The sequence below is a fragment of the Stegostoma tigrinum genome, chromosome 11, assembly GCF_030684315.1.
Source record: "Stegostoma tigrinum isolate sSteTig4 chromosome 11, sSteTig4.hap1, whole genome shotgun sequence".
Classification (NCBI taxonomy): domain Eukaryota; kingdom Metazoa; phylum Chordata; class Chondrichthyes; order Orectolobiformes; family Stegostomatidae; genus Stegostoma; species Stegostoma tigrinum.
This window is the reverse complement of record NC_081364.1, coordinates 23211651-23236590: the sequence shown is the minus strand read 5'-3', so window position 1 is coordinate 23236590 and position 24940 is coordinate 23211651. Positions and strand designations below refer to the sequence as shown.

Genomic DNA, 24940 nt, shown 5'->3' with positions numbered 1-24940 from the left:
GACTTATTCCTTTTCCTAACAGCACCAGTCTTAGACTGCTCTGTTTCCTCGCTGTCTCTTTGTGTGAATCCTTCTCCCATGCACCAGCTCCTCAGCCACACATTCATCTGCTCTATCTTTCTATTCCTACCCTCACTAGCTTGTGGCACCAGGAGTAATCCAGATATTACCACCTTCGAGGAACAACTTTTTAAATTCTACCTAACTTCCTATATTATCTCCTCAGAATCTCATCCTTTTCTCTTCCTATATTATTAGTGCTAATGTGTACAACAACCTCCCATAGGTCCCTCTTGCCTTTGAGAATAGTCTGCACCCTCTGTGAGATGTCTTTGTTCCTGGCTCTTAGGAGGCAACACACCATTCTGATGTCTTCCTTTTGGCCACAGAAATGTTTGTCTGTGCCTCTGACTAAAGAGTCCCCGATTATAATCCCCATATTATAAAAGGAGGAGCTCTTTCTGCCAGAATTTTTTTCACATAGAACATAGAACATTACAGCACAGTACAGGCCCTTTGGCTCATAAAGAACTCTGTGCTGAACGTTTACCCTAAACTTAAGGTCTATCTAACCTCCACCACTACCTTATACTATCATCCATATGCTTGTCTAATAGCTGCTTAAATGCCCCTAATGAGGCTGACTCCACTAACCTCTCCGGCAATGTATTCCATGTCCCGTCCACTCTCTCAGTAAAGAACCTACCTCTGACTTCTCCCCGATATCTACCTCCTTTCATTTTAAAACTATGTCTCCTCGTAAACGCTACCTTCACATTCTCCATCTTGGATAGCCCAGAATGAGGAAGTTCAGGGAACATTTTCTAGATTGATATCTGAAACAAAATACTGTTTTAAGAGGAAAGATTGGACAGGCTAAGCGTGTATATGCTGGATTTTGGAAGAATAACTAGTGATTTGACCCATACAAGATCCTAAGGGTTCTTGACACAGTAGTTGTGAAAAGGATATTTTCTCTCATGAGAGAACTTAGAGCAAGAAGTGTTTGTTTAAAAATCAGGGGTCATCCATTTAAAACAGAGATGAGGTTTATTTCCCTCTCAGAGAGTTGTGAGCTTTTGTAACTCTCATCCTGAAAAGAAAAAAAATCGTTGAATATTTTTAATGCAGAGGAAGACAGATTTTTGTTAAGCAAGGGGGTGAAAGGTTATCACGAGTAGGCAGGATTTTAGATTTGAGGCTACAATCAGATCAATCACACTCTTGTTATATGATGGAGCAGGTTTTGGACAGCAGCATGGCCTGCTCCTACTCCTAATCATTTGTGATTGCAGAGGGGGCTAGGGAATTCAGTGAGCAGGAGTGGGAAGCCAGAGCTTTTTGGCAGTTCTCATCTGGTGCACAGTGGAGATGATTTTCAATACCAACCTTATGCCCACTTATTCCATATGGGGTTGCCAACTTGTTTCAGATGTAATCCTGCTGATTATATCGTATGAACGTTAGCCTGCAATTGCCCTCTCAAGTCATGCAACCTTTTTTTCCAACATTCAATACTTCTGCAACTAATGAACAGAGATGATCAAAGAAGATGCAATGTTTTAAATATTGGCAGGATTCATGTTCTTGGTTGAGCACAGCAGTGAATAGCAGCTTAGTCCTTCATTACAAAAGTGTCCAGGAAGATCGGAGAAGTGACAATTTGAATTCCTTGGTTAGGTGTTCTCTCAGGGAATCCTCAAATCCTCATAGATTCAGCGCTGGAGGGCACTTGTGGGTCCAACAGCTGAGACCAAATCAACAGGATTTTCAGCCTATTCTAAAAGTGCTGCGATTAAAATCTTCTCCTTTGATGAGATTGTTTAAAGGAGGAAGAGGCAATCTTGATCATTTCACTTCGGTGATGTAAATTCTGAACTACATCAATCATTTCATTGCATTTAATCTCTCCCAAGCTGTAATGTCCTATTTTCTTTTCCCTAAAGCTAGAAGCAACAAATATATTAGCACTAAATTGTTACATAAACTCCTGGAAATGGTTCTCAAAATAGATTGAAAGAGGCTTTATTGCATGTAGCTCTTCACAATGTTTTTGAAATGGTCCACAGTGATAGATAGCGACCAGATTGAAAGGAGCGTTCTTTCAAGACCTCACAGAAAAGTGTTTGGGTAGGCTGCATTCCTGGAACATAGCCTGTTCTGAAACCTCAACTGAAACTCAGCCTGCAACAGTTTACGTGCAGCATTGTGAAGGTGCACCTTTACCATCTTGTTCTTATTTACTCAAGAATCCTTCTTATATTCCTCAAGATTAATAAGGAAGGAACATGTAGTCACACAATATACTCCTTTCAATAATTGTGCTGTTCCTTACTCCACTGTACATAAACCTAATAACGTGTCTTGCTGGAACAACATGAAAGAAAGGATAGCATTTATATTGTGCCATTAAATCACAGGACCTCTCAAAGACTTTACAGTCAATTTGAAATACAGCGTCTGTTGAAAAGTAAGAAATGCAGCTGCTAATATAAGGGCTTCAATGTCACACAAGTACCAAAGTAATAATGTTTAGATATCTAGTTTAGGTGAGGCTGATTGAGAAATAAATGTTGCTTGGGACGTCAGGGATCTCTGCCCTTCAACAAAACACAGTAGAATTGCTTGCATCGACCTGACAAACAGACTCTCCATTTAACAACTCATTCAATGGCTTAGCAGAAAAATTCCATTAGAACTTTTAATAACAGGGATGATTTAATTCTTCTTTTTTAATTATAATAGAAGTGCAGAGTTGCACAGACATTTTTTGTGAGTCTAACTTCTATCTCCAAAGCTACTTTAACCTATTTCAAGCGAATCAAGGGTTATTCAGAAAAGGCAGAAAATTGGAGTTGAGGATAATCAGATCAGCCATTACCTCATTGAATGGCAGAGCAGACTCGATGGGCTGAATGGCCTACTTCCGCTCCTACACCTTAAGGTTAAGGCAAAAGCACACTATATTTTTAATGTAAAATGAAAGAAAAATGTATCTTTCTTAAAAACCATTTAGAAGGCACCATTTACAGGGGATATCTCCATGTGTACATGATTTACCTGATCTATGTGGTTGCTAAGATCATCATAGCAGCATTATTACATGGCTCAACAAGATAAAAAATATGCTTCTTCTGTGTAGTGGTTACTTACCAGGTAGTTCCAGCTGTTTCTTTTGTACATGTTCCACTTTAATCCAACTGTTTAATTTTCTCTTTACAATCATTTTCTCCAGCTCCACGTAAAAGTCATTTTGTTTTAGTTTAACCGTTGCACTTGAACTTCTGATAACAATTCCAGTTTCCACTCCAGTCCCCAGCCCCAGATTGCATTTGGAAACAGAAGCAGAGGCAGCCACTGGAAGAAAGAAATTGAGGGGGTGGGGTTTGTGGATAGAGAAAAATTGATGGAGACTGAATCCTGAGGACAGGAATGAGGGTCCTGTGGTGCAGGGGAAAGAAAGTGATTGGAGTTAAATCCATGGGGTGGAGATGGAGAGTACCCAAACCTAAGGTGGAGGGAGGTGTAAAAATCCTCCCATTTGACATTTAACCAACACCAGCAGCACAAGCTTTGCCTCCAGTCCGTCTAGTGGTCAAAGGTCAGAGTTGCCATTAATTTATTAACCATAAATTAGTGGCCGTCCGTCCATGTAGTCAAGCAGCATTATAGGAGCGGGAAGGCTGACGTTTCGGGCCTAGACCCTTCATCCGTCTCTAGACCTTGTTATCTCAGATTCTCCAGCGTATTATCTCTCATCCACGTAGTCAGTCTGGAAAGCTTATTTTGCAAAATGCCTTGTGCCAATACAATCTTAATTATAATTATCATGATAATAAGAATAAAATGCCAAAGTCCCTGATTGAGATCCTGAAGAAATCTTTTAATTAGCTTTGCAATGCACAGTAATGAAAACATGTGAGTTGACAAGTTTATTCTCAAAATCCAATATAGATTTCAACACTTGCAGGTTTCCACTGAAATTGCCACTTATGTCATTTTTTGGTGCAAAAAAAATGAGATCATAAACGTGCTCCTCAAATATGTTTTCATCAAGAGATTACCTCCAGTCACTGGTGTTAACTGGTTTTCCTTTCAGTAAACCTAACAGTAAATTTGATTAGATTGGTTTATTTTGGTGTTCAGGTTTGAAGCTAGTAGAAGTATTAACAAAGTGAGGCGTCATTGGCCAGAAGTACATGTGTTCACCTAAACACAGAAACCAGATAAATAAAAAGGGAGGCACACGTTTTTCCTCTGCTGCCACACAATTTTCATGCTGCCTGTTAATCACAGATTGCATAGTACATATCAGTTAGAGCTAGAAAAAATTAATGACATAAGACTGCATGATGTTAAATAATGCATGGAATTCAGTTAAAATTTGTCTCACCATCGCTGGGATTCTCTTTTGTCTGTTTCTGAGCACTCAGGGCAATCAAATGATGCTGACCACAAATGCCTGCATGCAATGATATTCCATTTGATGCCAATTGATGACAATGGCGCTAGTTGGGATGTCAAATTATAGCTACGTGATTGCTCTCAAGTGCAACAAATGTCAATTGTTGCTGAAATATTGCATTTCAGTTCAAATGAAATCAATTCAGACCAAGTGATGCCTGAACAACTTATTTTTAAGAGCAAATGAAAGCTGTTGAAAGCAAATGAAGTCAAAGAATATCAAAAATTTCTGGTAGGAATGTTACTATACTTCATAAGTTGTCTCTTTAGTGAGAAGCGAATGCAATGTTTTGTGTTGTGAATGATATATCAATACAAGTCTGCCATTGCTGCTGTTCTTCTCGCCTACACCATTTTAGTTTGTTTTCTTATTGTCGGTCAATAGAGCTAGACTGAATGTTCCTGGAGGAATTGAAGCTGAGCATCAATGTCCGTGTTACTGGTGAGTAAGTGCTGTTTAATAACACTGTCAATGACATCTTCCATCATTTTGTCGATGATTGAGCGGGTTTTAATGGGCTTGTAATTAGTTAGTTTCGACTTGTATTTTTTTTTCAGACAGAACACACCGAGAGCAATTTTCTGCATTATTGGCTAGATGTCAGTGTTATAGCTGTGCTGGAACAGCTTGGCAGAACTAGTTCTGGAGCACAAATCAACAGTCCTATTGCTGTGATCTTGTCGGGAGCAATAGCGTTTGCTGTATCCAGTGCTTTATGATTGGCATAGATGATGTTGGTGGCCTGAAGAGGAGGCCAATGAATCTTCCACTTGTGCTTTCTGGCTTAAAATGGCCCCAAATACCTCAACTTTCTTTTACTGGCACTAACATGTTGGGTTCTCCCATCTCTGAGGACAGGACTATTTGTGGATTCTTTTGGTTTAGCCTATTATTTGTGGAATCACTTAGCTCCTTCTGTGGCATGATGTTTCTGGTTTTAGCATGCATGTAGCTCTATGTTGTAGTTTCATAAGTTGGCACCTCGTTTTTAGGGCTCCGTGGTCTCTTTAAATCTTTTTTGCCATTCAACGAGATCACCATATCCTTCAATATTTGGAAATAACAACAATCAATCAATCTCAGTTTTAACATTATGAATTACACTCGTATTAACCATAAGACCATAAGATATAGGAGTAAAATTAGGCCATTCAGCCCACTGAGTCTGTTTTGCCATTCAATCATGGCTGATCTGCTTCTAACACCATCCTCCTGCCTTCTCCCTGTATCTCTTGATCCCCATACTAATCAAGAACTTTCTACCTCTATATTAAATACACTCAATGACATGGCCTCCACAGCCCTCTGCAGCGAGTTCCACAGTTTCACCACCCACTGGCTTAAGAAATTCTTCCTCACCTCAATTCTAAAGTGTTGTCCCTCCACTCTGAGGTTATGCCCTCAGGCCCTAGTCTCTCCTATTAGTGGAAATGTCTGCTTAACATCCACTCTATCCAAGCTTCTCAGTATTCCACAAATTTCAACGAAATGCCACTCATCCTTCTGAACTCCATTGAATACAGATTCAGACAATCACTCCCCATATGACAATCCCTTCATCCCAGGATCATTCTTGTAAGCTTTTTCTGAACCCCTTCAACACCATCATATCCTTCTGCAGATATGGGGCCCTAAACTGCTCACAAGATTCCAAATGCGGTCTGACCAGAGCCTTTTACAGCCTCAGCAGTGTATCCCTGCTCTTGTATTGTAGCTCTCTTGAAATGAATGCTAACATTGCCTTTGCCTTCCCACCCACTAATGAACCTGCATGTTAAACTTGTGAATCCTGAAACAGGACTCCAAAGTCCCTTTGTGCTTCAGATTTCCAAAGCCTTTCCCACTTCAATGCCTCTGTTCCTCCCACCAAAATGCATAACCTCACACTTTCTTGCATTGTATTCTATCTGCCACTTCTTTGCCCGCTCTCCTGGCTTGTCTAAGACCTTCTGCAGCCTTTCTGCTTCTACATTACCTGTCCCTCCACCTAACTTTGTGTCATCTGCAAACTTAGCAACAATTCCCTCAGTTCCTTCATCCAGATTGTTAACGTATAGCATGAATATTTGTGGTCCTAACACCCACCCCTGTGAAACTCTCTAATCATTTGATGCTATCCTGGAAAAAAACCTTACATCCTCACTCACTGTCGTTCCTCAGTCAGCTAATCCTCTATCCATGCTAGTACCTTACCCCTAACTGCATGGACAATTATCTTATTCAGGAGCCTCCTGTGTGGGACCTTGTAAAAGGCCTTCTGGAAATCCAAATAGATGATGTCCATTGGCTCTTTTTTGTCTAACTTGCTTGTTACCTCCTCAAAGAATTCAACAGATCTGTCAGACATGACCTCTCCTTGACAAAGCCATGCTGACTCAACTTTATTTTACCATGCATTTCCAAATACTCTGCAATGTCATCCTTAATAAATGAACTCTATAATCTTACCAACAACTAAGGTCAGAAAAGCTGGCCCATAGTTTCCTGTTTTCTGCTTTCCTCCCTTCTTAAACATTAGCCAACTTCCAGTCCTTTGGGACCCTCTCTGACTCCACTGGTTCCTGAAAGATCACTACCAATATCCCTACAAACTCCGCAGCTATCTCCTTCAGAACCATGGGGTGCAGTCTATCTGGTCTGGATGATTTATCCATTTACAGATTTTTTAGCTTCATCTGTGCCTTCTCCTTCGTGATGGCCACTACACTCATCTCTGCCCCCTAACTTCCTTAAAGTTCTGGTATACTGCTGTGTTTTCCACCATGAAGATTGATGCAAAGTACCTATTCTGTTCCTCTGCCGTTTCTTTGTTCTTCATTACTACTTCTCTAGCTTAATCTTCTGTTGGTCTAATGTCCACACTTGCCTCTCTCTTATCTTTTATAGATCTAAAACAAACTGTTGCAAACTACTTTTATATTATTATTTAGCTTACCTCTCATATTTCATCTTCTGCCTCTTTATTGCATATTTATTTATGCTATGCTAGTGTCTAAAGGCTTCCCAATCCTCTGGATACCCACTAATCTTCACCACATTTTCTTTTGCTTTTATGCTCTCCCTGACTTATGCTGTCAGCCACGGTTGTTTCATCCACCTGTTCATATGTTTCTTTTTCCTTGGGATGAATTTCTGCTGTGCCTCCCAAGTTAGCCCCAGAAATTCCTGCCACTGCTGTTCCAGTGTCTTCTCTGCTAGGCTGCCCTTCCAATTAACTCAGGGCAGCTCTTCCCTCGTGTCTTTAGTTGCCTTTACTCAATTGTGATACCATTACATCTGATTCAATCATCTCCCTTCAAATATCAGGGTGAATTCTGTCTATTGTGGTCATTGCCCTCTGGGGCTTCCTTCACTTTAAGCTCCCTGATCATGTTTGCCTTATTACAGATCACCAAACCCAGAATTGCCTGTTCCCTATTCTGTTCTACCACAATCTGCTCCAAATACACCTTGTAAACATTCTAAAAAATTCTTTTCGTGCAATCTACTACCAACCTGATTTTCTGAGTCCACTTGCATATTGAAGTCAGAGATAGCAAGAACTGCAGATGTTGGAGTCAGAGACAACACAGAGTGAAGCTAGAGGAACTCAGCAGGTCAGACAGCATCAGAGGAGCGGGAAAGTTGACATTTTGGGTTGGGACCCTTTTTCAGATTTTCTTTTATGATCTTATAGATTTTCTGAAGAATTGTCCCGATCCAAAACGTCAACTTTCCTGTTCCTCTGATGCTATGTTCCTCCAGCTTCATGCTGCATATTGAAATCCCCCATTTTATTATATTAGTACGCTTCCTACATGTCTTTTCTATCTCCTGTTTTACGTTCAACCCCACATCCTGATTCCTGCTAAGATGCCTGCACATCACTCGCATCAGGATCTTTTTCTTTTGCATTTCCTCAACTCTACCCACACAGATTCTATACCTTCTGACTCCATATCACTTGTTGTTGATTTAATTTCATTTCTTATGAGCAAGGCAACCCAGTACCCTCTACCCATCTGCCTGTCCTCCTGATAGGACACATATCCTTGGATATTCAGTTCCCAGCCCTGATCCCCTTGTAGCCACATCTCTGTGATACCCACGACATCATACCCGATAATTTCAATCCGTGTTACAAGCTCATTTACCTTGTTCATTTTTGGAGATCAAGTTGTACACAGTAATCTAGGCTACATGGGTTAGCCATGGAAAATGCAGTAATAGGGTAGCATGATGGGTCTGGGCAGGATGCTCTTCAGAGGGTCAGTGTGGGCCTGTTGGGCCGAATGACCTGTTTCCACACTGTAGAGATTCTATTCTATTCTATTCTATCTATTCAATCACTCCACCTCCTCTATTAACTCTGTTTCTCATGCCATTGATGCTGCCAGACCTGCTTTTATTTGAGATTTCCAGCATCCACAGTATTTTCTTTTATCGTCCACAAAGGCATTGATCTACTCACAGGAGTTCATCAGAATTCATCATCTATAAAGTGCTTTATTATATTCCTCTGAAAAGGTATGACATTAGTATGTTGATAAAATGTGAGGCTGGATGAACACAGCAGGCCAAGCAGCATCTCAGGATGCTGCTTGGCCTGCTGTGTTCATCCAGCCTCACGTTTTATTATCTTGGATTCTCCAGCATCTGCAGTTCCCATTATCTCTGACATTAGTATGTTTTTGTTTTCTTTTGTTTCACTGTGAATCTACATATAGCTATGAGGTACTGTAAGAATTGAAATATCCACCAAAAGGTCTGATGTAATGTTTTAAATTTCTTCTCTTATTTCTGTTTTAGTTAAAAGAGTCAATAGCATGAGAGGATGTCATGAAATTACGTTAAGACTTTCCAACACAATTATTTTTGATTAAAATGTATATTCTTCACTTAATTTTTATTCTTTTTACTGAGAAATAAATATAAGAATGTAAGAGCATAATATATTGGGGCAGAAGATCCTTACCACCTACCCCATCTCTTCCATTCAGTCCCACCGATTTGCTGCCTACTCCCCATCTCCCTTAGTTCCTTGAGAGGTTAAAAATCTGTCTATGCCAGCCTTGTGACACATCCACACTCCTCTGAGATATAGATATCCTAATGCTTGTTTCGTAAATGATCAGTCCCTTACCTAGAGATGGTGCCTCCCTTATTCTAGATTTCCATCTAGTGGAAAAAATCTCTCACTCTGTAAACCTGTCAAATCCCTTCAGAATCTTGTATGTTACAGTGCCTGATGTAGGAAAACTGTTAACATGAAAGGGTTCAGAAAAGATTTACAAAGACATTGCTGGTCTTGAAGGGTTTGAGCTAGAGGGAGAGGCTGAATAGGCTGGGACTATTTTCCCTGGAGCATCGGAGGTTGAGGGGTGACCTGAAAGAGGTTTATAAGGTCATGAGGTGCATGGATAGGGTGAATTGCCAAAGTCTTTTACCCGTGGTAGAGGAATCCAAAACTAGAGGGCACAGGTTGAAGATGAGAGGGGAAAGATATAAAAGGGACTGAAGTGGCATTGTTTTTTTGCAGAGGGTGGTGTGTGCATGGAATGAGCTGCCAGACGAAGTGGTGGAGGCTGGTACAATTATAACATTTACAAGGCTTCTGGATGGGTACATGAATAGGAATGGTTTGGATGGATACGCTCCAAAAGCTAGTAAATGGGACCAGAATAATTTAGTGTTTCTGGTTGGTATGGATGAGTCGGACCAAAGGATATGTTTCCATTGTATACAACTCTCGGGGACTCTATGACTCTATGCGATCACCTCTCATTCTTCTAAACTCCAAAGAATAAGATCCAATTTGCTCAGCCTATCATTATTATAGGACAACACTTTGAACACAGTGAACAATCTAGTGAGCCTTCACTGATTTTTTTTCAAAAACAAGTATATCCGTTCTAAAAAACAGAGATCAAATTTTGCACAGTAATCTAGGTGTGGTCTCAATCACCCTCTGTACAATTGTAACAAGATTTTTTTATTCTTTTACTCCATTCCTTTACGGTAAAGATCAACATGCCAATTGCTTTCATGATTGCTTATTTTGTTTTTAATACAAGGACACCCATGTCTCTCTGAACATCAATACCCACAAACCTCACGCCTTTTAAAAATTATTTTGCTTTTCTATTCTTAGGACCGAGATAAATAACCTCACACTTCTCAAATGTATCCTCCATTTGGCACCTCATTGCTTCTCAACCTGTTTAGATCTTTTTTGTACATATTAGCACAAGAGAAACAATCATCTCATCAAATGAAAATCAGGACACATTTACCCGCACAAAAACAGATTTCACATTCATGCTCAAAGCCACTGTCTTATCAGTTTGAATTGTTGGTTGTAAATAAAGAATACAAGGTGAGACTTGAAAAGAAAAATAATTTGGTTTAATGCAGCATGTGGGTGAGTAGGAAAGGCTCAGCAATGAAGGAATATATTTTTGTGAAATAATTTTGTTTCCATTTTTATCCTGTTTTTAAATAAATATTAATGCATTTTCTCTTCCCTTTGTCTTCCAAACAATCTTACGAAGCTATTACCTTGAATATTATGAAGCAAACAATTAACATATTTACAGGAAATTTCTCAACTTATTGCATTAAACAAAATGCTTAATTATTTAAAACAAACATGAAAACGTTTCACATGATAATACTACATTATATCATCTGGCCATGATGTGTCAGCGATGGAAAACCACAGGAGCAGAAGTAGGCCATTCAGTCCATCAATCTGGTGAGGTGATGGTCTTGTGATATTAGTGCTAAACTATTAATCCAGAAATTCAGCTAATTTTTGGCGATCCAGGTTCAAATCTAGCCATGGCAAATGGTGCAATGTGAATTCAATAAAAATATGGAATTAAAAATCAACTGAAATCATTGTTGATTGTGCGGGAAAACCATCTGGCCCACCTCTGGGAAAGAAATCTGCCATCCTGACCTGGTCTGGTCTACATGTGACTCCAGGGCCACATCAGTGTGGTTGGCTCTCGACCTGCCCTCTGAAATGAATTAGCTTGCAACTCAATTGTAACAATCGCTAAGAAGTTTCAGCAAAGAAATGAAACCAGATTGAGCTAGGCATCAGAAATGACAATATCAAAACCAGCCTGTCAACCCTGCAAAGTCTTCCTTACTAACATCTGAGCGTTAGTGTCAAAATTGGGAGAGGTCTCTCACAGACTAGTCAAGAAACAGCCTGGCATAGTCATACTCATGGAATCACACCTGACAAACAACGTCACAGACACCAATATGACTATCCCTGGATATGTCTTGTCCCACTGGCAGTACAGACCCAGTAGAGGTGGAAGTCCAGTGATATACAGTCAGGAGGGAATTACCCTGGTAGTCCTTGACTTGAAGTCTCATTACTTCAAGTTAAACATGGCAAGGAAACTTCCTGCTGATTACAAAATTTATCCTCCTTCATCTGATGAATCAGTACTCCTCCATGTTGAACAGCACTTGGAGGTGGCACTGAGAGTGGCAAGGGTGTGAAATGCATTTTTGTGAGGGACTACCAAGTGGCTTGGCAGCAGTGCTACTGATTGAGTAGGTTGGGTCCTAAAAGACATTGCTGCTAGACTGGGTCTGTGGCAGAAGGTGAGGAAACCAACAAGAGGGGAAAAATGTACTTCATCTCATCCTTACCGATCCGCCAGCTGCAGATGCATCTATCCATGATAGTGTCCGTAAAATGCCCACTGCACAGTCCTTATGGAGACAAAATCCTGCCTTCACATTGAGAACACCCTCCATTGTACTATGTAGTTTTATCACTGTGCCAAATGGAACAGACTTTGAACAGATCTAACAACTCACAACTGGACATCCATGAGGCATTGTGGGCCATCAACAGCAGCAGAATTGTACTCCAGCACAATCTGCAACCTTATTGCCCAGCATATCCTCCACTCAATCATTATCATCAAGCCAAGGCATCAACCCTGGTCCAATGGAGAGTGCAAGAGGGCATGCCAGGAGCAGCACCAAGCATACTTAAAAAATGAGGTGTCAACATGGTGAAGCAACCAAACAGGACTATTTGCATGCCAAACCACATCAGCAGCAAGTGATATACAGAGCTAAACAATGTAACAACCTGAAGATCAGATCTAAATTCCACAGTCCTGCCATATCCAATCATGAAAGTTTGTGGACAATTAAATAACTCACTGGAGAAGGAGGCTATGCAAATATCTCGATCCTGAATGATGGAAGAGTTCAGCACATCAGTTCAAAAGATAAGGGTGAAGCATTCACAGCAATCTTCGGCTAGAAGTGCCGAGTGGATGATCGATCATGGCCTCCCTCAGTGGTCCCCAGAATCACAGATACCGGTCTTCGGCCAATTGGGTTCATTCAACGTGATAAAAAAAAACACTTGGAGGAACTGACTTGGAAATATATCCATGATGTGGAGGTGCTGGTGTTGGACTGGGGTGGACAAAGTCAGAAGTCACACGACACCAGGTTATAGTTCAACAGGTTTATTTGAAATCACAAGTTTTTGCAGCATTGTTCTTACATCAGGGATGACAATAAATTCTGGCCAGCCAGAGATACCCACATCCCAACAAATAAAGTCTGCTCCACCATTCATTGAGGTCATGAATGATTTAATAATCCTCAACTCCAGTTTCCTGCCTTTTCCTCATAACACAGTATTCCATTACTGAATAAAAATCTGTCTATCCTAATCTGGAATATACTTAATGACTTAGCTCTGACAGTCCTCTGAATACATTACCCTCTGAGAGAAGTCCTTCTCATCCTTCACTTCAGTAAATGAGAACATTCTCTGATGTTATGCCCTCTGCTCCTACACTGACCTACAAGGGAGACTCATCAACCCTGGAAAACCCAATGAGAATCTTAAATGTTTCAATAAGGTCTCCACTGAGTACAGGTCCAACATCTTCTCATACAAAAAAATCCTTCTGTACATAGGATCAGCCAAGTGAACATTCTTTGCACTGCTTCCAATACCAATGTATCTTTCCTTATATAAGGAGATCAAATATTATTTGTGATGTGGAGGTGCTGATGTTGGATTGGGATGGAGAAAGTCATAAGTCACATAACACCAGGTTGTAGTCCAACTGGTTTATTTGATCCATAAGCTTTCAGAGTGCAGCTCCTTTGTCAGGTGAAGGGGTGGGAAGTGCACAGGCACAGAATTTATAGTCAGAGAGATCATTTCAAGATAATTCCAGATAATTAAGAGTGTCAAAAGATAGTATAAATGGTGTGAGTGGAGTGTCTACAGGCTGAATAACAAATATTTGCAGGTGGTTTAAAGTGTCATTTCGTGTAAGTAAAGTGCCAACAGCTGAATAGCAAGTGAAAGGATAACCTATAATCCAATTAATTGAGGCAGAGAGATATTTACAAGAATTCAAAAATAAAATGCGGTGCTAGAGACAAACCAAATGGCTGCAATAACATGATAGGTATAAGAGTCACATGATGAGAGTGGCTTTCGCATCTATCATTTTATTCCAGCCAATTCATTACCTCACATTTGTCAGGATTGACCTCCATCTGTCATTTCTCTGCTCAGTTCTGCAATCCATCTATATCCACTGTATCCTTGGACAATCCTCCTCACTCTGCAACTCTGCCAATTTTGGTGTCATCCACAAACTTACAAATCAGACGACCTATATTTTCCTCCAGATCAGTTATATATATATTACAAAAAACAATGGTCCCAGCACTGAGATAACAAAGTGTGGAGCTGGATGAACACAGCAGGCCAAGCAGCATAGATGCTGCTTGGCCTGCTGTGTTCATCCAGCTCCACACTTTGTCATCTTGGATTCTCCAGCATCTGCAGTTCCCATTATCTCTGGTCCCAGCACTGATTCCTGTGGGATATTACTAGTTACTGATCTCCATTCTATAAATAACCCTTCCACTGCTACTCTCTGTCTTCTATGGCTAAGCCACTTCTGTATCCATCCAGACAGCACATCTCGGATCCCATGAAACCTTACATTTTGTGCAGCCTTCAATGAGGTATCTTATCAAATACCTTACCGAAGTCCATGCAGATAACATCCACTGCCCTTCCCTCACCAATAATTCTTGTCACCTCAAAAAATTCAGTCAAGTTAGTGAGACAATGACATGCCCCACACAAACCAATGCTGCTTATTACTATCGAGTCCATCACTTCCAAGTATGAATAAATCCTGATTCTTAGTAACTTCTTCAACAGCTTCCCCACCACTCACCTCAGGCTCACCAGCCTGTAATTACTTGGATTATCTCTGTTTCACATCTTAAACAAAGGAATGACATTGGTCATTCTCCAGTCCTCTGGAACCTTGCCTAAGGTCAAAGAGTATATAAATATATCTGTCAAAGCCCCAACTATTTCCTCCCTGACCTCCCACAGTACTGTGGGATAGATCACATCCTGCCCTGGGGACTTGTCTACCATAATTATGTTGACGTCCTTCATTATGTTGACCTGCTTGAGAAAATTCACACACCTGTCCCAAATCTCAACATCCCTCGCATCCTTCTCTTTGATGAATACTGATGTAGAGTACTTATTAAGGATCTCACCCACTTCCTCTGGCTCCACACATAACCTCCATCCTTTATTCTTGAGTGGACCTACTCATTCCCTAGCTACTCCCTTGCTCTTAATATATGTGTAGAATGCCTTGGGATTCTCCTTAACTTTGCTGATCAAGGGCATTTCATAATCTCATTTAGTCCTCCTAATTACCTGTTTGAGCTACTTTCTACTTTCTCTGTATTCCTCAAGATTTTCAACTATTTTTAGTTGCCTTGACATGAGGAATGCTTCCCGTTTTTTGACTAAGCTGATCATTTCCCCTCTCATCCAAAGTTCCCAAATCCTACCAAACCTATTCTTCATTTTCACAGGGACATGCTTGAGCTGCACTCTAATCACTTGACATTTAAAGACTCCTACATGTCAAAGAACAAAGAGCTAAGAAAATTATAGCACAGGAACAGGTCCTTCTGCCCTCCAAGCCTGCACCAATCCAGATCCTCTATCTAACCCGGTTGCCTATTTTCCAAGGATCATTATCCCTCTGCTCCCTGCCCATTCATGTTTCTGTCCAGATACATCTTATGATGCTATTGTGCCCACTTCTACCACCTCCGCTGGCAACGCGTTCCAGGCACCCACCACCCTCTGCATAAAGAGCTTTCCACGCATATCTCCCTTAAACTTTTCCCCTCTCACCTTGAAATTATGACCCCTAGTAACTGAGTCCCCCATTCTGGAAAAAGCTTCTTGCTATCCACCCTGTCTATACCCCTCATGATTTTGTAGACCTCAATCAGGACACCCCTCAATCTCCAACTTTCTAATGTAAATAATCCTAATCTACTTAACCTTTCTTCACAGTTAGCACCCTCCATTCCAGGAAACATCCTGGTGAACCTTCTTTGCACCCTCTCCAAAGCATCCACATCCTTTTGGTAATGTAGCAACCAGGACTGTACTCAGTACTCCAAATGTGGCTGAACCAAAGTCCTACACAGCTGTAACAATGGCCTGCCAACTCTTGTACTCAATACCCCGTCCAATGAATGAAAGCATGCCGTATGGCTTCTTGACCATTCTATCGACCTGTATTATCACCTTCAGGGTACAATGGACCTGAACACCCAGATCTCTCTGTGCATCAATTTTCTCCAGGGCTTTTTCATTTACCATATAGTTCACTCTTGAATTGGATCTTCCAAAATGCAACACCTCGCATTTGCCTGGATTGAACTCCATCTGCCATTTCTCCGCCCAACTCTCCTATCTATCTGCATGCTGCTGCATTCTCCAACAGTCCCCTTCGCTATCTGCTACTCCACCAATCTTAGTGTCATCTGCAAACTTACTAATCAGACCATCTATACCATTTTCCAGATCATTTATATATATCACAAACAACAGTGGTCCCAACATGGATCACTGAGGAACACCTTTGGTCAGAGTTCTCCAATTTGAGAAACTCCCTTCCACTACAGCTCTCTGTCTCCTGTTGCCCAGCCAGCTCTCTATCCATCTACCTAGTACACACTGGACCCCATGCAACTTCACTTTCTCCATCAGCCTACCATGGGGAACCTTATCAAACACCTTACTGAAGTCCATGTATATGACATCAACAGCGCTTCCCTCATCTATCAACTTTGTCTCTTCCTCAAAGAATACTATCAAGTTGGTAAGACATGACCTTCCCTGCACAAAACCATGCTGCCTATCACTAATAAGCCTATTTTCTTCCAAATGTAAATAGATCCTATCCCTCAGTATCTTCTCTAGCAGCTTCCCCACCACTGACGTCAGGCTCACCAGTTTATAATTACCTGGATTATCCTTGCTACCCTTCTTAAACAAAGGGACAACATTAGCAATTCCTAATCCCCCAGGACCTCACCCGTGCTCAAGGATGCTGCAAAGATATCTGTTAAGGCCCCAGCTATTTCAAGTCTTGATTCCCTCAGTAACCTGGGATAGCTCCTATCTGGACCAGGGGTCTTGTCCGCCCTAATGCCTTTTAGATTACTCAACACTTCCTCCCTCCTTTTGCCGACTTGACCTAGAGTAATCAAACATCTATCCCTAACTTTAATATCTGTCATGTCCCTATCTTCAGTGAATACCGATGCAAAGTACTCATTAAGAATCTCACTCTTTTTCTCTGACTCCTTGCATAACTTCCCTCCTTTGTCCTTGAGTGGGCCAACCATTTCCCGAGTTACCCTCTTGCTCCTTAAGTATGAATAAAAGGCTTTGGGATTTTCCTTAACACTGTTTGCTAAAGATTTTCATGACCCCTTTTCGCCCTCTTTATTCCCGATGTCAGATGTGGATTTACCCTCAAACAGCAGCTCCCAATATACATTCTCCAATTCTTGCCTAATTTGATAATTGTTGGCTTTCTAGAATTTAACACTTTCATTTGAGGCCCACTCTTGTCCTTCTCCATTAGTATCCAAAAACATGCCAAGTTATGGCCACTACTCCCAAAAAGCTCCCCTAAAGAAACTTTGATCACCTGGCCAGACTCATTTCCCAATACCAGGTCCAGTTCTGAGGAAGGGTCACCGGACCTGAAATGTTAACTCTGTTTTTTCACTTCACAGATGCTGCCAGACCTGCTGAGCTTTTCCAGCAATTTCTGTTTTATTTTCAGTATGACCCCCCTCCTTGTTGGACTATCCACATATTGTTTCAAAAAACCCTTCTGGAAATACCTAACAAATTGGCTCCCTATCTAAACCTCCAGCACTGAGGGACTCCCAAAGTTAAAAATCACCCACGACAAAACCCTATTATTTTTCACATTTTTCTCGAATAACTACATATCTCTTCCTCTATGCCCAGCTGGCAGCCGGGAGATCTGTTATACAAACCCAGCATTGTGATTGCACTCTTCATATTCCTGAGCTCTACCCATAATGCCATGCTGTCAGTTCCCTCCAGGGTGCCCTCCCACAACACAGCAGTAATATGCTCCCTAACCAGTAATGCAACTCCTCCATCTTTTTTGCTTCCTCTCTGTTTCATCTAACACATTGAGATTCTCTGTGATAACAACTACATCATAATTGCATGCATTAATCCAGGCTCTAAGTCCATCCATCCTTCCTTTTATACTTCTTGCATTGAAGCAAATACAGTCCAGGCTTCCAGTTCTGCTGAGCTCAGCAACCTCTCCCTGACTGCTCTTCCACTTAGCTATACTTGCATTAATCTAACATTCTTCCCCTGTCTCGATACCTCCTGACCTGCTGCTCAGGTTCCCACCCACTGCCACACTAGTTTAAACCCTCCCTAGTGGTACTATAGAATCTCCCTGCCAGGATATTCCTACCCCTCCAGTTTAGGTACAACCTGTCCTTCTTGTATAGGTCCCAGCTACCCTGGAAAAGATCCCAATATTCCACATATCTGAAGTTCTTCCACTATACCGGCTTTTCAGCCATGTGTTCAATTATACTGTGTCTCTGTTCCTGGCCTCAGTAGCACATGGCATGGGGAGTAATCCTGAGATTACTACTCTCAAGGTCCTGCTTTTTAGTTTACTATGTAATTCCCTGAATTGTCATTGTAGGGCCTTGTCACTCCTCCTACCTGTGTCATTTGTGTCAATATGGACAATGACTTCTGTCTGTTTACTGTCCCATTTCAGGATGCCTTGTACCAACTCAGAGGCATCCAAGACCCTGGCACCAGGGAGGTTATATACCATCCTGGAATCCCTCTCACAGTCACAGAAGTGCCTGTCTATGTCCTTGACTACTGAATCTGCAATTACTATTGCCCTACAATGCTTTGACCCTCCCCTCTATAGAGCAGGGCCAGCCGTGGTGCTGCTGCTGTCACCTGATGCACTATCCCACTCATCCGTAGCTGTAGAGGACTCCTGCACAGACTGACTGCCCCAACTAGCGATCACCCATTTATCTTCCTGTACCTTGCGTGAGACCACAATTCTATAACTTCTGTCTATGACCTTCTCCACTACATGTGTGCTCCTCAGCGTCTCCAATTGCTGCTCAAGCCGATCCATTGGTTGGTGAGCACCTGAAACTGGGTACACTTCCTGCAAATGTAGTTATTAGGGATGCTCTCAGCATCTATGACTGACCACATCTCACAGATTGAACACAAAATCTAACTGACATGACCAACCCTCTATTGGCTATTAGATTACAAGTTAAATGTTAATTAGCTACCTAAAATTACAGTCATTACTTTCTGACAATTGGCCCCCTCAACATACTGTCTGAATTAGTTAGAGGTTGTCAACTGAAAATGTCCCCCTAATCCGAACACACTACTGTCAGTTCGTTCTTTATCCATGCCAATATTCTATGCCCAACACTATGGGCTCTTAGCTTATTATTAAGTGGACTTATATACCATATCATATGAAAAGCTTTTTGGAAATCCATATATATTGTATCTACTTGTTCCCTTCAATCTATCCTACTTGTTATCTCTTCAAAAGAATTCTATTAATTTTTTTTTCAGGCATAATTTCCCTTCAAGAAGCCACGCTGACCTGGTTATATAATTCATTTCTGCATCTTCTGCTATTACAGCCTTTATAATAAATTTTAACATTTTCCCAATGACAGATGTTAATTTGACTGGACTACACTTACCTGCTTTTTGTCTCCTTCCCATTTTGAATTAGTGTCTTATATTGGTAGTTTTCCAATCCCAAGGTCTTTTATAGAATCTAAGGATTCCTGAAAAAATACTACCAGTGCACCAACACACCCGTAACTGAATCGGTTGAAGCTTTCTGGACAAGAGAAGAATGGGAGGTGACATGATCATGGAAGGATTTGATACAGCGGACACAGGGAAATATAGAGTTAGAGTCACGTCTATTTATATGCTCTGTGCAAGAGTCCAAAATTAGGGGGCATAAACATGGATATAATTATGAAAGACAACAAGGAATTCAGACAAAAAAAAACACTTCATTCAAAGAATGATGGAATATGGAATTCATTTCTGGAGGAGTTGAAACAAATACAGCGTTGTTTTTATTGGGCACTTAAGTGCACAATGAAGAAAAGGTCGACTTGGTGAAAGAGTGAAATGAAGTAAGACGAGAAGAGACCACTGGTGAAGACAAACACTAGCAATGATACACTGAGGCGAATGGATTGTTCTGTTGAAAATATGTAAACTAACAGCAAGTTTGCTACATTTGAGAATTACATTTATAATGTCAGAAATCAGATGACGCCAGGTTATAGTCCAACAGATTTGTTTGAAATCACAATCCTTCAGAGTGCAGCCCCTTCATCGGGTGACTTCACCTCCTTTTGGAACTTTCAGAGTGAGGCTACTTCACCTGACAAAGAGGCGACACTCCGAAAGCCTCTGATTTCAAATAAACCTGTTGAACTATAACCTGGTGGCGTCTGATTTATGAACTTGCCCGATCAATTCCAACACCGGCACCTCCACATCATGGTTACCTTTATCACGGTACATGTCCATTTCCCACCCCATCACTCCCTCTCCCAAACCGCCTATCCAGCCATAACCAGTGGTCTACCAAACACATGTAAATGAAACTCTCAGAAAACAAGGTGTACAGCTGGATGAACACAGCAGGCCAAGCAGCATCTTAGGAGCAGGAAAGCTGACGTTTCAGGCCTAGATGAAGGGTCTAAGCCCAAAACATCGGCTTTCCTGCTCCTAAGATGCTGCTTGGCCTGCTGTGTTCATCCAGCTCTACAACTTTTTATCTCGGATTCTCCAGCAACTGCAGTTCCTATTATCTCTAATGAAACTCTCAGTCACCTCCAATGGTCCTGTGTGTTTGATTGTTGACAGGCCGGCATAAACTGCTTCTGTCAGCCATCTTCACCACTATGAAGCAAACCCTCTAGCGGATTCATTAAGAACTAAGACAGTTTAATCAGAGGCAGAATTGCATGTTGTTTTGGTGCAGTCAGGGTTAAGTCCAAGTTGATCCCTACCATACAACCTACCAGATCCCTTTCATGTAGATCTCATGTCTGATTTCTGTCCTATCTTACCATTTTACATGGAGCGAGACAATATCAATGGCCTTGCTGAACTTTTTATCCCATTCAGCCATACACAATGCCATAACACACATTACTCAGACCCCTATAAGATTTTTAAAAATAAGTTGTTTTCAAATATAAATCACTGATTATGTCTTTTTCTGGTATACTTCTTTTCCCTACCCTTGGAACCTTAATTAAAGGGCTTATTTTCAAGGAACCTTTAAAATTCTGCTTCCTGCATCACAATTCAAGTTGTTTCTATTTTAATCAAATATTCGCTTGATTTGCCATGTAACTGTACATGATTTACATTTAGCAGTTTCCTAACTCTCTCTTTTTCTAGGCTGGTAATTGAAGAAATGTGATAAATAGATCTTTAGATATCTAATGGCTCGCTTCTGAATGATCTTGTTAAAATCAAAAATACTGAGACCCCTGAATAGTTGTCATTGTTTTGTTTACTCGTAAGGAATTTGTAATAAGCTATGTTTAGAATTCCTTACTCAGTGCTTCCCTATGCACCAGTCTTTCACATAAATTAGCCTTTTGCCTTATTCTGTAGTTAATATTCAATATCCGAGCCATAAGTATATCAATAAAATGTTAATTGTTTGGCTGTAAGTATAAACTTGTGTGTAATTTTGATAATTTTGCACAAATAGTGAGATAAATCTAGCTGAGGATCTATTTGATTAAATATGGTAGTCCACTCCTATTTACAAACAAGTCACTAGTTTACAGAGAAAAATGTGGCAGCAAAAATACATTACTACTTGTGTGGGAAGTGGAGCTGCAACCAGTAAAAGGAATGTGCCTGTATTCAAATTGGCCTGGTAGGGGGTTCAGCAGTAGTGTTAAAAATATGGTAAACTGGGCATGTTATCAAGTCTTGTTTAGAAATTGTTAAAAAGGCTTATTGGGCCAAGCTATTATGAAAAAATAGCATTGGCAGCGCACCATTATACCATGACAGGTTGCTAGAACATTGCAGCACTAATGTTGGGTATTCAATATAAGGAAATACAAACACAAATGGAGCTGTTAATAGCTCCATTTGAAATACCATTCAATCAGTTCACACAGCACCTACAACAACATACTTTAGTTGGAAGTATCTTAGGTATAATGCCACCTTTAAATTCGAATTAAACATTGTTTTATTGGTCAATTACAATATTAAGTTCCAAAAGGTTTCTGAGAAAAATTAGGTGATTACTCCAAATTGGTCTCATGAAAAAAAAACTTCCTGTACTGAACGTTTTAAAACTATACCCTAAATCCTTGCAAATTCTTCAAAGATGCTACACAAATAACAAACTTGTTCATAGAGAGGAAGATTCTATATTGTGCCTGAATAAGTAATGAATTCTGCAAGCACTGCACTCTGTATTAACACTATTTATTGATAAATGCCCTTTCTTTTGAGCAAATGCAACAGCCACAAAGAAATAATGTGCCTTGTGGCTTCACTGAAATCAATCACAATATTTTAGTCCAGAGACACTTCTGCCTGAAGTCCTGTTCTCCAAAGGTTTGCTTTAGCTGCAAGATAATTGCGTTCTGAACGTTGATTGTTCTACATTGATTATTGACCTAATGATTTCCACAGAACCTTTTATCAATCATATACACATAAATGCATCTCCATTCCCATTTGGGCGTTTTTGAATTTTTATAGATTATATTATATAAGTAAAATTGTTTTTCTAATTCCACAATGAATTATCACACCTCAAAACCAGGTATTTTAAGTGGATGGAATGGTGAATTAAACCTTATATCACATATATAGCATGCCCTGGATGTATGATTTACTATCATGGAGGATTTTCATGCTTAATAGGTAAAGTATAGAGTATATAATGAATAACTTTACATTTTCCAACCCAACAAACACAGCTGGAAATATGATGGAGTAAACCTTGAATGCTGAGCGAAATTTATAGTTGGCCTTGAGAGGTAGAAGCTTCTGACATTTTCCATCTCTCCCAGATGACTCAGGTCATGACTGTAAATTTGCAATCCGAGGCAATGTGAAAATTGTCCATGTGCATCCCGTCTGCAAAAACAAAACAAATTGAACTTTAACAATTTTTACCTTATCAGGTTTTCTATTAATCAGAAGAAAAGTGATGGAGGGTGTCAGTGACAGTGCAGTCAAGTGTCGTCTGTCTGCCAGTTACTTGGCCAATAATTCAGTTTGGGATCTACCCAGGTCACCTGATACCAATACTCATTACAGACAATTCAAACATTGTTACGAGTGCTGAATTCCAGCAGTTAGGTGACACTGACTCACTGTTATGTCTTTCAGGTTCCTGTGTGTTAGAAATAGTTGCTGTTCAGACTCAAAATGCAGCAGCCTCATCAAGTGTATCAGAGATAATGGGAACTGCAGATGCTGGAGAATTCCAAGATAATAAAATGTGAGGCTGGATGAACACAGCAGGCCAAGCAGCATCTCAGGAGCACAAAAGCCTCATCAAGTGTATTTTGCTGTTGTCCATGTGACTAACAGAATGATACTTTTTTACTCTGTAGTGCAGCAGTAAGCATTGGCACGCCCAGTGTATATTCGCATAACAATTAGGTCTTCACATTTTATGGAAAAAAAACTGCCCTTGACAGTAAGGCAGCATATGGCCCAGTGTGTTAATGTGGCTCAGGGGAAATTTTAGTTTTTGCAATTGGTCTTTGATTCCAAATGGTGAGCAACTTTTTACCCTGCTAAACAGCGCGAGGATTGCAACCTGGATCTTACCACTGCTTCCAAAGATTGAAGTGAAAGCTTACATCACTCATCCTGCAAAATACCACCTGATGCCTTCAGCAGACAAAATATGCCCATCCTCACCCACATTGACACTGAAATCCCTGTGATTCTTTCAAAATGATCATTACATTGGAACTGGAACTGCTTTAGGGAATCCCTTGAACAAAAGTAGCAACCTGGACATTGTGGTACCTGCATTTTATCAGCAATTGATTAGTCTCCCTATTGTTATCACCAAGTGGAGCATGTTTTGAGGCCTCTGACAGGAATATACCAAGGATTTGCTCTGGTGTAACTAGTTAGGGTAATCAAAGATTGTAAAAGCCCTGTTCGTGACTCTAGATTCAACCAGATGTCACCACCGTACTGAACATTGTTATGATGCCAGCTGATTGGAATACCAGACACATCCCACCCCAAAGTGAAACTTTTCTTGATAGGTTATTAGAGATAATGGGAACTGCAGATGCTGGAGAATCCAAGACAACAAAATGTGGGGCTGGTTTGATACAGCAGGCCAAGCAGCATCTCAGGAGCACAAAAGCTGACGTTTCGGGCCTAGACCCTTCATCAGAGAGGGGGATGGGGAGAGGGTTCTGGAATAAATAGGGAGAGAGGGGGAGGCGGACCGAAGATGGGGAGAAAACAAGATAGGTAGAGAGGAGAATATAGGTGAGGAGGTAGGGAGGGGATAGGTCAGTCCAGGGAAGATGGACAGGTCAAGGAGGCGGGATGAGGTGGTAGGTAGGAAATGGAGGTGCGTCTTGAGGTGGGAGGAAGGGATGGGTGAGAAGAAGAACAGGTTAGGGAAGCAGAGACAGGCTGGGCTGGTTTTGGGATGTAGTGGGGGGAGGGGACGAGCTGGGCTGGTTTTGGGATGCAATAGGGGAAGGGGAGATTTTGAAGCTTGTGAAGTCCACATTGATGTCATTGGGCTGCAGGGTTCCCAAGCGGAATATGAGTTGCTGTTCCTACAACCTTCGGGTGGCATCATTGTGGCACTGCAGGAGGCCCATGATGGACATGTCGTCTGAGGAATAGGAGGGGCAGTTGAAATGGTTCACGACTGGGAGGTGTAGTTGTTTGTTGCGAACCGAGCGGAGGTATTCTGCAAAGTGGTCCCCAAGCCTCCGCTTGGTTTCCCC

General features: G+C 41.0%; 1 long non-coding RNA gene across 1 annotated transcript in view; it reads left to right on the top strand.

The window, feature by feature from the left end:
- The window catches only part of LOC132210255 (uncharacterized), a 214128-nt gene that overhangs the window by 12742 nt on the left and 176446 nt on the right, over positions 1 to 24940 (top strand). Inside the window, exon 2 of the long non-coding RNA XR_009446488.1 lies at positions 4850 to 4906. This is a non-coding gene — a long non-coding RNA (uncharacterized LOC132210255). The remainder of the gene's footprint in view (positions 1 to 4849; positions 4907 to 24940) is intronic.